Source organism: Enhydra lutris, unplaced genomic scaffold (assembly GCF_002288905.1).
Source record: "Enhydra lutris kenyoni isolate GAN:26980312 unplaced genomic scaffold, ASM228890v2 scaffoldscaffold15, whole genome shotgun sequence".
NCBI lineage: Eukaryota > Metazoa > Chordata > Mammalia > Carnivora > Mustelidae > Enhydra > Enhydra lutris.
In genome coordinates, this window is record NW_019154099.1 from 13,340,257 (window position 1) to 13,358,970 (window position 18,714).

An 18,714-nucleotide genomic window follows, 5' to 3' on the forward strand; every position below is an offset into this window, starting at 1 on the left:
ACACACACACACACACACACACACACACACACACACACACACACACACATCCCATACATACAAATAGTAACAAACAGGGTGCCTGGGCAGCTCAGTCAGTTAAGCGTATGCCTTTGGCTCAGGTCATGATCCCAGAATCCAAGGATCGAGTCTGCATAGGGTTCGCTGCTCAGCGGGAAGTCTCCTTCTGCCCTTCACCCTGTTTGAGCTCTCTCTAGCTCTCTCTCTCTCTCTCTCAAATAAATAAATAAAACCTTTAAAAAAAAAGAAATAGTAATAAAGAAATACTCACACTTAACAATTTCCTCATATATTCTTTCCATCACCATGGAAGACCCAAATTAGGTTGGCTCTTGTACTATTGGGAAGGAAAAATTTGGTTTGGCATAAAAGTCTGTCCTTGTTTTCCTGAAAATTATGTTGCATAAGTTTACTGATGCTTTAGGATTTTTTTTTAAATAAAATGTAATTTTTATTCTTTTCGAGGTTTAATGCATTGAAATTTGAAGAATAAAGTTGTTGAAGATTGGTGCCTAAGTATAATTGTGCCTAATTATCATTTCAAAAAGTAGCTAATAATCCATATGAACAGCAGAAATCCTGCAGCTAGCCCTCAGTTACTCGAAGTTTTGATCCTTCTTCTCTGTTCCCTTTTCCCAAACTTCTAGCACTGTATTTTTCTTCTATTCATGTAGATCTTCTTCCCTCTTTCCATTTTCACATATGAAATTTCAAAATTTGTGACTATTTTATTCATCCATTTTGATCCTTTACCAAGGCCTAGCATTAGCCTGCTTGAAAACTACAATGTTGATGAAAAATATTGAAATAGACAAATGTGTTAGGATCACATAGACCATGTAGGAGTAGAAAGCGTCACATGGCATGTAGGAGTAGAAACTGTCTATGAATGATATCTGCAGTTTGTTCCCAATTAATAGACATTAAGAGATTAAAAATTATTGAATAAACCATAGTAAATAGAAGGCTGGAAGAAAACTTAAGTTAAAGTAAACTATTAAGACATTTTAAAAAGTAAAATAAAGGAATGACATTAGCAAGACGGCCAAATAAGATTTCCTTTGCACATATCCCTTCCTCAATAATAATATGCCATCCATCCATGCACAAAAGTGTCTTTGTGGGAGCTTTGGGATCAAGATAGAAGATTATAAAACCCCTCTATACTCCAAGATCCCGGAAAACCATTTTGAGAAGATAGGTACTCACCCAGAGGGATGACCCATTGACCATGTTCCTGGCTACAAACCCAGGACACAGCTCTGCACTCCTGAGAACAGTTATGCCTCTGTTTAACTTTTGTCTGTCACCAGCACCAGATGTCTAAAAACCTGAGGGTAGTCATGGCCACCTGTGTATCAGGTAATAGGTATACAGACATTGGTCCTGGCTGTGGACCCTGCCTTGGCCCATGAACAGCCTCTAATCCCTCTCCGCCATGGTTGAGGAGCCCCCGTAAGTGAACCTGCCAAACTCAGCCCGACTGAGGATACTGAAAGGGTCCTGTCCATCTCAGCTGCAGTCCATGAACAGTCCTGCTGGAACAGAAACTAGGCAGCACACATTTCCACCTGTGTTGCTGGAGCCCTGAAAGGGCCCTATACTGGGGTCCCTCCCAGCCTCCATCTTCAAGGGGACCTGCTGGCATAGAGGCCAGGAAGAAGAAACCTCTGTCTACATCCTTGAAGATCCTGAAAGAGTTCTATACATAGCTTCAGCTTCCTGACAGCTACAGTCTGCTACTGTGCCAGTCATCCTGAGGGTCCAGATTCCCAGTAGGGAAAACTCAATCTGCATCCCTCGGGATCCTGAAAGAGACTTCTATTAAGCACCAGCCCCTCTCAGTCACAGTTTGTGAGTAGGTCTGTTGGAACAAGGACCAGACAGAAGACACTCCCATCTGTGGCTCAGTGACAGCTACATAACTGGCTCCAGCACTGCATAACTGTGTTTCTGGAGATCATCCCATCAGTCCAGGGAAAAGACAGAGAAAGAGGACTTAACTTGCAGAAACCAGTCTTTAAACATAAGAAGAAGCATTTGCTCTTTTCAACACACCGGCACCAATGCAAGTCTACCCACATCACAAAGAATCCGGCAAATATAACATGAAAGGGAACTGATACTAGCATAACAGATCTCAAAGAAGTCAAGATTGACAACGTGACTCACAAAAATTTTAATGTATTCATTCAACTAATATATTTTGAGAGCCTACTATGTGCAAGTAATGTTTTCAGGATCAAAGAGTAACAGCGCCTGGTTTTCCCTGATATCAAAGGAGAAATATACAACCACATAGGAAATCACCTAGCCCAGTCTAGGATGGTCTGTGGTAAACTGATGTAAAGAACATGATTTCTAAGCTGATAGCTGAAGGGTAAGTAGGCAAGAGCCTCAATAAGAAAATATAGGCATCATTTGTATAACAAGGAAGAGAGAAGGAAGAATATTAGAAGTATACATGCCTATATCTGGGGCGCCTGGGTGGCTCAGTGGGTTAAGCCTCTACCTTCGGCTCAGTTCATGATCTCAGGGTCTTGGGATCAAGCCCCACATCAGGCTCTCTGCTCATCTTAGAGCCTGCTTCTCCCTTCCCATTTGTCTGCCTCTCTGCCTACTTGTGATCTCTCTCTGTCAAATAAATAAATAAAATCTTTAAAAAAAAAAAAGATTTTATTTATTTATTTGACAAAGAGAGTGAGACAGTGAGAGAGGGAACACAAGCATGGGGAGTGGGAGAGGGAGATGCAAACTTCCCGCTGAGCAGGGAGCCCCATGTGGGGCTTGATCCCAGGCCCCATGTGGGACTTGATCCCAGGACCCTGAGATCATGACCTGAGCCAAAGGTAGACACTTAATGACTGAACCACCCAGGCACCCCTCAGTTTGTTTAAATTTGTTTGTTTAAATTTAATTTAAATTAAATTTAAATTAAATTTAAACCAGTTTGTTTAAATTTGGACATATTTTTGTGTATATTTTGTAACTATTTTATATATTCTTGCTTAACTAAAGAGATCATGTCTTATTCTCATATATAATAAGCTATAGGCAATGCTTTCACATTCATAATCTATATTAGTATATTTGACTATATACATATGTTGTGTTTTTCTTTCATTTATCATGTGAAGACAATTTTCCTAAATATCTCCGACTTATTTCTAGTATGTACCAATTAATTTCTAGATTTACTGAAAGACTGTCATATTGGGATTTTATTCTATCTCACTCCTGGTTTACTTTAAAATTTGAAAAGATCCACTGATTGAAATACAACCTACCTACAATAAAATGCATGTATTATAAATGTACAGATTGATGGGTTTTGACAAAGCTGTGTAACTTCTACCATAATTGATATATTGAACATTCCCATCAACCCTAGAATCTAGCCAACTCCCCATTCTTTATCCCAGAAAATCACTGATTTGATTATGATCACAATAAATTAGTATTGCCTATTTTAAAAAGTGATATGAATAAAATCATATAGTTACTCAATTGTATATTTTAGAGAGTAATTTATATTGATGTGATATCTGTAGTTGTTTTTAAAATTTATTTCTTGTATACTATTCCATTTTATGTGTATATACACATGTGTTTATTTATTCTCCCATTTATGAACATCTGAATTATTTTTAATTTCGGGTTGTTAAGAGTAAAGCTACAATGAACAATCTTTTATTTTTTTTTGTTGACATATATTTTCATTTCTCTTAGGTAAATATCTAGGATTGGAATTTCTGTGGCATATCATAATTGTATATTAAAATTTATAAGAAATTGTAAAATTGCTTTCCAAATTGGTTACACAATTTTAAATTTCCACCAGCAACATATTAACACTCTGGTTTCTACACATCCTCATAGCCTTTCCAAAACTTAGTATTGCCCATCTGTTTTAAATTTTGGCCATTTTAGTGAGTGTATAGTGGTACTGCCATTTTAACATGCATTTTTATTGTCCTGATAACTAAGATACTGAACAATTTTCTTGGGCATATTAGTATATGCACATTTATGTATGTCCATTTTTATGTATGGTTAGTTTAACTCTCTAAGCACTTTTATTGTGCTTTTCTTATTATTATTGACTTAAACAATTTTCTTTAGATATTTGATACGAGTTATTGGTCATATACATTTAGATTTTTTTTTTTAATTTATTTGACAGACAGATCACAAGTAGGCAGAGAGAGACAGGAGGAGGAGGCAGGCTCCCTGCTGAGCAGAGAGCCTGATGCAGGACTTGATCCCAGGACCCTGAGATCATGACCTGAGCCGAAGGCAGAGGCTTTAACCATTGAGCCACCCAGGCGCCCCGGTCATATACATTTATTGTACACATGTTATTCCAGTGTGGCTTTCCTTTTCCTTTTTTTTTAATGGAAGTTTTTGAAAAGAATAGTTTTAACTTTAATGAAGTCCAATTTATCAATTTGATTCTGCTTTAATTAGTTAATTTTATTGTGTATATACATATATGTGCATATGTACCTGTATTTATGTACATACACAGGTACATGTATGTGTTGGCGTATCCATTTTAATACAATATATAAGAACCCATCTCAACCTACCAGTTTATAAAAGAAGATAATGATAGCACCCATTTTTTAGGATTTTTGGCAATATTGAGAAAATTCATGTAAAACACTCTGAAAACAACTCAGTACATAATAAGCACTAAATAAATATTAATTATTATTATTGCTAAAACAGTCAAAAATTCTGAGATTAGAGCAATAAAATTTCTGAGCACAAGAGTTTATAGTCGATTATATACCTGTGACAATAATCATAAAAAGAGTCAACCAACAAATTAATTTGATGACACAGTCCTGAATCAGTTCTTATAATAAATCTAACAAAGTAATCTAATATACATATTCTAAAAGCTACAGAAGATTGATTAAGAAATGAAAGAAGATGTAAATAACCAAGAGATAAACCATCTTCATGAATAGAAGACTCAATATTTTTAAGACTCAATATTTTCAAGGTGTTAATTTTTTCAAATTGATGTATAGCTTAAATGCCATCCTAGTCAAAATTAATTTTCATGAAAAGAAAAACAAAGTTGGAAAATTTACAAACAATATTTATGATTTAACTTATATAAAGTAAGACAGTGATCAAGGCAGTTTATTTTTAGCATAAAGACAGACATAAAGAATATAGAAAAAATAGAGAGTCAATTATCATATGGTTTCACTTACTTGTGGAGCACAAGGAATAACACGGAGGACTTTGGGAGATGGAGAGGAGAAGTGAGTTGGGGGAAATCAGAGGGGGAGACAAACCATGAAAAATTGTGGACTCAGAGACAAACTGAGAGGTTTAGAAGGGGGGGGTGGAGGGTGGGGTGAGTCTAGTGGTGGGTATTGTGGAGGACACATATTTCATGGAGCACTGGGTGTGGTACACAAACAATAAATTTTGGAACACTGAAAGAAAAAATAAGATAAAATTTTAAAAAATAATTAATTTCACACATGATTTTTTTGAACAAATTTTATAATAAAAGCAATTGGAAAAATAGTCCTTTAAACAGATGTCACAAGAACAGTTGACCATCTCATGAGCAAAAATAATTAAAATATTTCTTAGCTTTTATCCAACATCATAAGAAAAAAACACATGGATTTTTTTTTTATTCTAAAGAAAAAAAAAAGAAAAATCCTGACACTGGGCAATCCAAGGTGTTTTTGTTTTGTTTTGGTTTGTTTTAGGACACAATATAGTACAATAAGTACAAGAGAAAAAAAAGAACAATATACTGGACCCCACCAAAATTTAAAACTTCCGCTCTCTAAAACCACTGTTAAGAAACTAAAAGATAAATTATTGAGAAGATGAACATTTTTCCAAAACTACATCTGATAAGTGATCAATAAGCAGAATTTTAAAAGCTCTTTTAATTAAATAAGAAGACAAAAAGCCAATTTATTAAAATTGGGCAAACGTTTAAACAAACAGTGCCCCAAAGAAGAAAAATAGGTTTCAAATAAACACATGAAAAATCGAAATACTTAGCTATTAGGTAAATAAAACTTTAAACTATAACAAGACATGATTTCATATTTACTAGAATGGCTAAAATTTACAAAACCAAGGACAAAAACAACAGTATCTGACATACATAGTATTTGTGAAAAAGAAGAATCAGTAAAAAGTTCATATATTGGAGCGCCTGGGTGACTGACTCAGTGGGTTAAATCCTCTGCCTTCAGCTCAGGTCATGATCCTAAGGTCCTGAAATCAAGCCCACATTGGGCTCTCTGCTCAGCAGGGAGCCTGCTTCCTCCTCTTTCTCTCTCTGCCTGCCTCTCTGCCTACTTGTGATCTGTCAGTCAAATAAATAAATAAAATCTTTAAAAAAAAAAAGTTCATATATTTCTGGTAGGAATGCAAATGTCATATTCTGATAAAGGAAAATTATAGAGACAAAATCATATCCAGGTTTGCTATGGGTTGGAAGTGGGGTGAAGAGAGACTCACTACAGGGCACATGAGGGTGGGAACTTTGTGTAGTGATAAAAAGATTCTGATTTCCAATTGTTGTAGTAGTTACCTAACTGTAAAAGATTTGCTAAAATTCACTGAATTGAGTACCTATTAAAGCATGAAGTTTACTGCATGCAAATTACACCCTAATAAACCTGACTTTAAAAGATGAAAGTAATGATATATATATTTTTTCTTTTTACAAACAAAAGTTAAGTTTTGTTTGTCTCCAGCAGAGCTGATTCCAGCAGACCTGATTGCATGTGTACTTATAATAGAAAAAAAAAAAAACAATTCCAGCTGGAAGCAATACTTCCATGCAAGAAGAAATGAAGACCATAATAAAGATTAATACATAAGGACATATAAATAAATACTGACTATTTAAAACAAAAAGCTAACTAAAATTTCTTAAGGAAATCTTTTAAGGAATTTCTTTAAAATTTATATGCATAAATAAAATTCGTGAAAATGGTTGCAGACAAAATTTTAAGATTTTAACTTATAGGATATTTAGAAAAATATTAAGCATAATTATATCAAAAAATTAACATCCTCTTACATTGACAATGGAATAATGAAATGAATGAACCAAATATTTCATAAGGGCAATCATACTATGTTCCAAGTCTTCAAAATGTTGGCATATATTTTGAATTAGCATGAGAATATTTTCATATGGTATGTCTAAAATATACATACAAAACTATTTAACATCTATAAGTATTTAAATATTTTACATCTGTAGATTAAAAGCTAGATAAATTTATTAATTAGGGTACATCCATGTAATATATTTGCATGGTCATTAGAAAACATTCCTGTGTCTACTTAGAATTCACTTTTTTGTCTGAAATTTCTTTAATATGTTATAGTACCAAAGTGCCTGAAATGTGAAGGAAGACATGAGCAATAAGGTACTAAAGATAGAGGTACTATTATAAGATATAATATAAGATAGAATCACTGAAATCTTCCATCAGCAGGTGAATTTTCTAATTAAACCCTAATGCAATACTTTCTTCTAAGTATTTGCTTCAGGTAAAGTGATTTAGGATTTAATGGGGATTAGCACTCTTGTGTGTCTCTCGCAACATATGCATTTGCCATGAAACAGAATTTTTACTTTTTAAAATGCAAGGTTCTCTATTATTGAGAATAATCAAGACCATAAAGACAAGTATTCTGAAATAAAAATAGTTAAAGCCAGTATATCCTAGATAAAGATCTGGAAAAACAAACCTAAGAGGAATAAGAGTTCAAGGGTTTTTTGAGGCATGCTTATATATTGCTCTCTCAGTAACAGAAAAGGATGCTTGAAATATGGGACCAGACTCACACTGATTCTTTCATTGCTTCTGGTCTTATTCCGGTAACACAATAATGTGCATATCAATATCCCTGCTGGGAAGCAGCATCATTTACTTTCTATGTTCTCATATCTTAGCTTTGCTTATTTCCCATTATTTTAAGAAGCATTATTTTTTATCATCTTCTACAGTTTCTAAATATTCTTAGGAAAATGTTTTAAAAATTAAAAATGATCCATAGGTTTTAGTACTGTTCAAATAAAAATGCTGCTTTAAATTTATAATTAATAGTTATTATTTTCAGTTGCATATATTATCATCTCTGAAATTTCAAAGTTGCCTTAAGTGATATTTAATCACCTATAAAAAATATTAGAATAACTTCTCTGCTCTGGCAGTCTAAGACATAGCCTTTGAATTGGAAAATTAATAAGGAGTTGAATTGATACTGGATAAAGTCAGCTTTTCTCCCTACCCACCTTCTGCACTCCCATTATGGAACCAAATAAAGAATTATGTGGCACTGAGCTTGATTGGACTGAATTGAATTTCTCAATTAACTAATATGGCCTTAGGCATCAACTTCAGAAGAATAATTCAAACTGTTAACAATAAGATTAGTTAAAACCCTAAAAAGAGACTAACATCAGAAATGACCTAAGGTATCAGAACCATTTGGTCACCTAAGACCTTGACTATGATGCTAGGTAGCAAGATCACAAGCTAGATTCACAGTCAGGTAAAGATGTGGTGGATAGAGTAGTTAGTTCTTACAAGGACTTCAGTTTTAATTTAATACAATTTCAGAAATAATTGAAGAAGGCCAAATTTTACAAGGATTAGTGGTACAGTTCATTTAGTCTTCATGACTTAAATAGCAGGTATTTGTACCTGTACAAAATATTCAAATAGTTTCCTGTGATTGGTGATGCAGCATGCAATTTTAAGTTATTTTCATGAACAAATAGTATTCTTCATGGTATTCCTCTCATTCACCTGAACCTAGTGCAATAAACAAAAACAGTTTCTGTATAAGAGCCTTATGTTATATAACAATATGAACTAGGTTCCATGGTTCATCCAAATTATGTTCTTATCTATCACAGCATGTATCTAGTAAGTACTCATTCCAGCTTCTGCTTCTATAGGGCACATCACTTATTTTTTTAAGCTTATTAGTCAATCTCCTTACAAAACACTTGAAGTAGTTAAGTTTTGTTGTTTTGCTAATGGAACAAATAATGTTATAACAGCAATTGATTCACAAATATATTTCCTCAGGGAAATCTCATTAAGGACAAGAAACTGACAAATACAGATAGAAGGAATCTAGCTAGTTGCTAACATAGAAATTCAAAAAGTTTTATGGAGACTATAGAGCGAGATCCTCCAAATCTTCCTGAGATGGGTGATCAGGTAGTGGGAAAAATTTACAGAGTAAGAAGGATCAATTCATGTTAAGACTTCATTGTAAGAAGTGATTTCTTATTTGAACATAGAACTGCAAAAAGCATATTCAGAGAAAAGAGGAACAACAAAGCATAATCTACCCCAGAAACTATCTGCATGTCAGTAAATTACTGATAATATATTATTAATATTTGTTTTAGAAATCTGTGGGAATGAAACTGAGATGTTAAGCAAGAGAAAATAAAGATAATTCATTCACAACCCACTTGTATAATTATGCCATGTCTTTGACATACATGGCGCTTGGTATTAGGGATATGGGAACAAGTAAGATGGACATGTCCCTGTCTTCACAGAGCTTACAGTCAAAGTGGAAAAGGCTGAGAATTGTAGGTACAGGAAAGGTATTAAATAAATAATCATAAAAAACATGGTGTGAGAATGTACAGCTCTGATAAATAAATACAAGATAGCTTTTTGCAGCAACTCAAAGGCCAGAAATGTTTTTCTGTTGAAACGAGATCTCTTCTGAATTCTGTATCATGAGGCTGAGATTCTATTGTGTATTTATTGTGCATGCAGAATCATTTAGAGACTGTTATACACATGAGAGATACAGAACTAAATTAGAATTTTAGAAAATCATTCTTTACAATGTTGACAAAAGAATGGAGGAAGATTTTAACAAAGGCTGAAATGCCATTTATGAGGCAAATGCTACACAGCAGACAAATTATAAGAGCCAAATCCAAGCCAGCTGCAGTAGCAACAGAGGAGTGTATTGATTTGAGAAACTGTTAAGTAGAATTAATGTAACATATATATCAAGGTGTATAAATTTTATTTTTGATGTGTTTTACTCTCTTTAAAATGAAGATAGTCAATACTATCCAGGGTAGAGGGAAATGGACACTCCTGGAGGTTGTACAAATTGTTATATCTCTTTTGAGAAATATGTTGTAATATGTATGAAGAGTCTTCAAATTATTCATGTTCATTGACAGTTATTCCACTTTTAGGAATCAATCATATGGAAATAACTGTAAATAAAAGTGTCTTGCACAAAGAAGTTCAATAAAACATTACTTATAATAGTAAAATAAATGGAAATTGCCGAAACATTCAATTCAGTGAAAGTAATATTTTTAGTGTACAATTTTTAAAAAGTATATGTTCAGTAATATAAAGCAAACACAAGACTACATGGCCTATAAGATTAAACCTACTGAAAAATATGCCTAAGAAAAAAGAAACTGATCAAAGTTTTAACTCCAGATGAGAAGATTATTTTATAGTTTTTTCTTTTAAATTTATTGTCAAAATAGTTCACTAAGAATATTTATTATGTTTGTAGTCAAAGAAAAACTGAATTTACTTCATCATTCTTAGGATGTGGTAACCCATTGCACGTAGTAGTAAGAAATAAAATTAATAATACAAATTTAAAAGATTGCCAGCTTCCTGGCTTTCCCCTATATCTTAGGGGAAAAGATGTATGAAAATTTGAACTTGTTGAATCAAGCAGATTTAGAAAATTTCAAGGGAGACCAGTAAACATTAAAATGTGGCTATGTAAGTACATATTTCAAGAACATGGACTAATGTATACATATTAGTCAAGGCCATGCCCTAAGATAATAAGCCATGCCCCAAGATAATACAACTAAAGTGGTTTGTATAAAGTGAGAAAAGAATGCCAAAGATGGACTTCTGGATGGTGTAAATATTAACATGCAAGTAAAAAAATAGAAAAAAGAAATTGGATCATAGATATAAGGTGAAAATTTACTTATTATTCAGATATCAATCAACACATCATTTGCCATTTAACATGTATTTTTAACCTAATTATATGTCAAGGCTAGTCTAGACTCAGTAATATAAGAATTCAGCTTCAAGGAGACAACTGTGGAGTTGGGGAGAAGAAATAAAAACAGACTGTGCAAAACAGGTAATAGGTGAAGGCTGCTCAAAATCACCTGTGCGAAGAATGAAGGAAGTCAAGTGAGAAAAGGACTTCAAAATATAAAGAGATCACTAAAAGAGTCAATACTTAGAGATAAATTCATTATTTTCAGTACCGGAATATGTCTAATGGCTTGGTGGAACATAAAGTCATTAAGATAATACTGTCCTTCAACTGAAATAACAAGAGAAGTGTGGCAGAACATAAAAGTTAAACAAGAGACAAGAAAAGAATGGAAGGTAAGAAAGATACACTCAAGCAGAGCAATAGAGAAAGGATGAAGAAAAAAGAGAGGTGATAATATCCAGGAAAAGAGAATATGAAATGTGGAGAGGAAGCTAAAACTCTTAACTTAAAAGACACACCAGTAGACTCAGTAGCCTAAAGACAATGAAAACATTAACAAGTTAAGTTTCAATGAGGGTAAGAATTGAAGGAGTTCATGCCTTTGTTTCTTTGAGACAAGCTGGGTGAAAGAGAGGGATACTGCAACCAAGTATGGTTGTAGAAAACAGAGCTGAAGAGTTAAAACATGTGAAGTAGCCACTTACCGGAAGGAATAACTGATGAAACATAGCTAGAAATGCTGAATGACTGAATGACTTTATATATGGGAAAATACAAATTCACTCACACACGGTTTGTCTACTTATTCTCAGCAATTCATTTTTTAGAGCATAGTGAACACATTAAAGGATTAGTCTGTGGTGGAAGGATTTACTGATATAGAAGACAATGGGCATCTAAAAATTATGTTGAAGTAAATATATATTTTAGTTTAGTTTTTTAAATGGCCTATACAAAGATTAATATCTTACTGGGAGTATTAAGGTATATTCACACAATTTTCCACTTACACATATGATGGAATAACTTAAAGAAAAATGCACCCATCAAGAAACACTAAAAAAGCCAACTGATATGCAAATCAAAACCAAAAATAAAAAATAAAATGAAATAATTATTCTGATTGAAGATTTTGGAGTAATGTTAATACAAATAGAACCCCAGAGAGAAGGAAGGAACAGAGAGGTAAGCTAATATTCTATAGTTAGAATATTTGCCAATACTTGGTTCATAGTGAAAGGCTGGTAACCCCAGAAAAGGTTATGACACCAAGAGTCAGAGAAGTCAGCAGATATGCTAGTCAGTGGTGCTATAAGAGGGCTATTAAGAAAGCCAGGGCATGTATGAGTCAAAATTCTAGTAAGTGAAAAGGAACAAGGACATAATTCTGACAAGCTTCAGGTTTTCTCCCTGAGAACGTAAATTGTGAATTGCACAAAACCATCTAACTAACTGACTAAATAAATAGGATACAAAGATGTTGAAGATTAGTGTGGATATGTTTTTCAGTTTTGATGTGTTAAAAGAAGAAAAACTGAAATTTATGAGCCTCAAAGGAAAAGTCCTAATAAATATATTAGTAGCCCATTTGAAACAACTGAATGGCTTCATAGCAAAAGCTAGGATAAATGAAAGGTAAACATATAATTTAAAAAACTAATAACTAAGATACAACATACACACTATCTCTCACTTAATAACAAAGGCAGATTTTGATTAATTGAAGATACATACTCTAAATGTTAAAGAAACCACTAAATACACACACACACACACACACACACACACATATGTGTACACACATAAAGTTATATATTGTTGGCCATAAAACAAAAAAGAATGGATAATAAAAAATACTCAGTTGTTCTCCAATAAAGGAAAAGGCAAAGAAAAAGGGAATGAAACCACATAGAAAAAAAAAAAAGAAAGATAGTAGATTTAACCTAAATGATATCATAATCCTATTAGATGTAAATGGTGTAAACACCACCCAATTTTAAGGCAGAAATTGTCAAATTAGATGAAAAAGAAAGACTCAAATATTCTGCCAATACAAATTTAAGCAAATATGAGATTAAAAAAAAAAAAAAAGGATGTAGAAGAATATATCCTCCCAACATTAATCAAAAGAAAGCCAAATTGGCTATCTTAGTATCAGACAAGGTAAATCTCAGACCAGCAACATGGGAAAAAGAAAGTCAATTCGTAATTAATAAGAGATCAATTTATCAAGATCATGTAACATTCTTTTTTTCAAGATTTTATTTATTTGTCAGAGAGAGAGAGAGAAAGATTGAGAGCAAACACAAGACAAGGGAGAGGAAGGTAGAGGGAGTAGCAGGCTCCTGCTGAGCAAGGAGCCAGATACAGGACTGAATCCCAGGACTCTAGGATCATGACCTGAGCCAAAGGCAGACGCTTAAACCACTGAGCCACCCAGATGTCCCATGATGTAACATTCTTAAATGTTTATGCTGCAGTAACAAAATCAGAAACACATGACCCAAGAACTAATGATTTGGAAGGAGAAATTTAAAAATCCACTATAACCCACTCCTATATGATTCATGTAACAAGGTATAACTCAAAAGAGAAATTAGCATTTGAAATTAGATGAAAATAAAATGCAACATACCAAAATGTGTAAGCTACCAATAAAATTGAATTTAGAGGGAAATTTATAGCAATACTTTTTTTAGGGTAGAAGAAAGGTTCCAAATCAGTGACCTCAGCCAACCTTAAGACTGCAAAGAAAATAGAAAAGTAATCCATTCAAGAAGTAGAACAAAAATAGAAATTTGAAAAAAAAAAAAAAAGAAAAGAAAAGAAAATCTCTGAAACTAAAAACTGGTTCTTAAAGAAGATTAATAAAATTGATGAATATCTAACCTCAGAATGATCAAAGTAAAAAGAGACAAAAGAAATAACCAATATCCAACCTCAGAAATAGCATCCCTATTCAAATTTGTAGTTCCCGGTTCAAATTTGTAGTTAACTTTCTCAATATTAAACTCCAAGCCCAAATGACTTTACTGGTCAATTCTATCAACATTTATAGGACTTATTTCAAGAAAATTGAAGAGAAGGGAACTCTTTCTAGCTAATTTTATTAGGCCAGCATCATACCCATATCAAAGCCAGAAAAATACATTTGACAAGAAAAAAATGCACACAAATATGCATCATTAACATGGATAAAAACATTTTTCCATGTAGAACCCAACAATATTCTAAAAGAAAAAAAACCACCATGACCAAGTTGAGTTTATCCTAGGAATGAAAGTCTCTGTCATGTTCCATAATCAGTCATTGTAATTTACCATCAGTAGGCTTTAAAAAAATCATATGCTTAGTACAAAGAGAAATACGTATACTCTAGCTAGTGCTTTATTTGTACTGATCTCATTATTGATCTTATTGATCTATTCCATAGGAACAAAAGCATAAATTTACACAAAGACCTGAATACAAATGATTATAGCAGCTTTATTGTATTAACCAAATCTCACATGACCCATATGTTCATCAACAGGTGAATGGATGAAAATTTATGATATATACATATAATAAATTAAATGTCATACTGATAAATGATATTCAGCAATTAGGAGTAATGATTTACTAATACATGCAACAAAAATAGGTGAATACCCAAATAAATAAGCTGAGTGAAATAAGTCAGACAATAAAAAGCATTTATTTGATTTCATTTACATAAAAATCTAGAACATGCAAACTAATCTATAGTGACAGAATTCATTTCAGTGTTTGGGTTCATGGTGAAGGAATGGGTGAAATGATTTCCGAAGGAATATAAAGGAGATTTTGTGGGTGATAAAAAATGTTGATTCTGGGATTCTGGTGATTTTTTATGGATATTGGTAAGGGTTAAAATGCATCATATTTTACATCTTAAATATATGCAGTTTACTGTATGTAAATTATACTCCAATAAAATGTTAAAAGTTGAAAAAAAATCAAATGTATTTGCATACAACAACAATGAGCACATTTAAACTGACACCAGTTGTAATATCATCAAAAGCATCAAATACCTAGGAATAAAACAATAATCCATAAGTCATTAACAAGGAAATTAAAGAAGATCTAAACAAATGGAGGGATATATATCCTCTCTGTGTGTATGTGTGAGTTTCCATTTGTGAGGAAGGCAGATTTTTGTGTAATCTGACAATTCAGATAGATAACAAAAGTATAGCCAAAGTAATCATTAGAAATTAAAAAAAAATTAGAGGGTGTATAACAGGCATAAAGAATTGTATATTCAACAAGCCTGCATGAAGTTGGCACAATAATTGTTGACCAATGGAATACAGAGTTTATAAATGAACACTCATAATGCAGTGGGTAAAAGAATAATCTTTAAGTAAATGGTTCTGGGTCAACTGAATATCCATTTGAAAAATAAGTGAATCTTGAAATCTACCTCACACTACATGTATAAATTAATTCCAGATAGATTTTAAATTTAATGTGAAAAAACTTCATTTTCTAGAACATAACAAAAGAAAATAATTTTATGATTGCAAATAGGACACACACATACAAAAAAATTAACAAAAAGATTTACAGTGTGAGTCACATTAAAATGAAGAGTATTTGCTCATTAAAAGACACCATTAGAGAATGAAAAGTAAGCCTCAGAGCCAGAGATGATACTAGATATGTATATCTTTTATGACGGAGGATTTGTGTCCTGAATTAGAAAAAAAATAATCTTTACAAATCAATGACAAAAGGATAGGTGATTCTAATAAACATGGGCAAGACTTGAGTCAAGACTTTTGGGTAAAAATACTGAAATCATTTAAAAACACATGAAAAGATTATACCCATCAACCACTAATAATCAAACAAATTCATTTATATGGGAATGTAAATTGGTACAACCAATTTATGTCGAGGTATGTTTTCATTTCTTTTTTTCTAGTAAGCTCCTTGTGCAACATTGAAGTCACAACCCTGATATCAAGAGTTGTGTGCTTTACCCCCTGAGCCAGCCAGACACCCCTGGTGTAACCAATTTGGAAAGCTTTTTGGCAATACCCACTAAGATACAAAATATTTATATTCTATGACCCAGAATTTTCATTCTTCCAAATATGTCAAGCAGAAATTCATATATGTATCCACCAAAAGACATATACCAAAATGTTTATTATAGCACTATTTATATCAGCCTCATTCTAGAAATAACCTAAGTGTATTCACAATAAAGTGGAGAAATAAGCTGTCATATATTCCTTCTATAGAATGTTATATAAGAGATGGGAATAATAATCACTACACATGATAATATGATGACTCCAACAAAAACTGAGCTAAAGAAGACAGATACTAAGAACAACATAAGAACTGTATAATTTCATTTTGATGAAATCCAAAACAATTTAATAATGTACAATATTTAAAGTTGTCATAGCACAAAAACAGATGCATAGATTAATGGAACAAAATAAAAAACTCAGAAATGGACCCACAACTATATGATCAACTAATCTTCAACAAAGCAGGAAGAAATATCCAATGAAAAAAAAGACAGTCTCTTCAACAAATGGTGTAGGGAAAACGGATAGCAAAATGCAGAAGAATGAAACTGGGCCACTTCTTACACCATGAACAAAAATTAATTCAAATGGATGAAAGAGCTAAGTCTGAGAGAGGAAACCATCAAAATCCTAGAGAAGAACACAGGCAGCAACCTCTTTGATATCGATCATGCAACTTCTTACCAGACATGTCTCTGGAGACAAAGGAAACAAAAGCAAAAATGAATTATTGGGACTTTATCAAGATAAAAAGCTTCTGCACAGCAAAGGAAACAATCAACAAAACTAAATGATAACCTGCTGAATATGAGAAGATATTTGCAAATGACATGTTCAATAAAGGGTTAGTATCCAAATTCTATTAAGAATGTATCAAACTTAATATCCAAAAAATCCTAAATAATCTAGTTAAGAAATGGGCAGAAGACATGAATAGACATTTCTCCAAAGAATAAGACATGACTGGCTAATAGACACATGAAAAGATGTTCAACATCAATCATCATCAGGGAAATACAAATCAAAACTACAAGACAACACCTCACACCTGGCAGGATGGCTAAAATTAATAACACAGGAAACAACAGATGTTATGAGGATGTGGAAAAAGGGGAACCCTCTTACACTATTGGTGGGAATGCAAACTGGTACAGCCGCTAGGGAAAACGGAATGGACATTCCTCAAAGTGTTAAAAATAGTACTGCCTATGACTTAGCAATTGCACTACTAGATATTTACCTAAAGGATACAAAAATACTGATTTTAAGGGGCACATGCACCTGATGTTTACAGCAGTATTATCAACAATAACCAGACTATGGAAAGACCCCAAATGTCCATCAACAGATGATGGCTAAAGAAGAGGCAGTATATATATATATATATATATATATATATATATATATATACACACACACACACACACACACACATACATACATACATATATATGTATACATACACACACACACACACACATACACAGTGGAATATTACTCAGCCATAATAATGAAATCTTGCCATCTGTGACAATGTGGATGGAGCTAGAGTGTATTATGCTAAGGAAAATAAGTCAGAGAAAGATAAATACCATATGATTTCAGTCATATGTGGAATTTAAGAAACAAAACAGGGGCTCCTGGGTGGCTCAGTTGGTTAAGCACCAGACTCTTAATTTCTGCTCAGGTCATGATCTCAGGGTTGTGGAACTGAGTCCCCAGTCAAGCTCCACGCTTGGTGTGGAGTCTGAGATTCTTTCTCTCCCTCTCCTTCTGCCACAGCCCCACTCATGCTTGTTCTCACTGTATTTGAAAATACGTTACTCTCTCTCTCAAATAAGTAAAATTTTCAAAAAAAAAAAAAAAAAGCAAAACAGATGAACATAGGGGAAAGAAAAAAGAAAGAGAGGGAGGAAAACCACATGAGACTCTTAACTATAGAGAACAAACTGAAAGTTGCTGGAGGGGAGGTGGATGGGGTTTGGCTAAATGGGTGATGGGTATTGAGGGGGGCACTTCTGTTGAATCCTGGGTGTTATATGTAAGTGATGAATCACTAAATTCTACCCTGAAACTAATATTACACTAATATTAACTAATTAAAATTTAAATAAAAAACTTATTAACACTTAAAAAAAAAAGAAAGAAAAGAAAGGAAGAATAGAATCTTAAATAAATAAATAAATAAATAAATAAATAAATAAATATCACTACATTGATTACCTTTGGAGAACTGGTAGTGACTGGAAGGCTACATCTGTGGTACTTGCAGTGTTCTATTTCTTAAAATCAGCATTTGTTAAAATGATATGTTCACTTTGGGAAAATCTACTTGTGATTTATGTACTTTTCTGTATATTATAGTATCATGTACTTTCGTAAAAAGCTTATCTTTTTTAAAAATAATTTTCAAATACATATGATAGTTTTCTCAGCAATTTTGTGTTGAATACCTTTTCAAATTCTAGAATTTTTTCATGGAAAACTTGAAAATACATTCAATTTAAACAACACTAAAACATTCAGCAACAACTGCAAAGCAAACATGTATTTATAAAACATGTATATAAAAGCT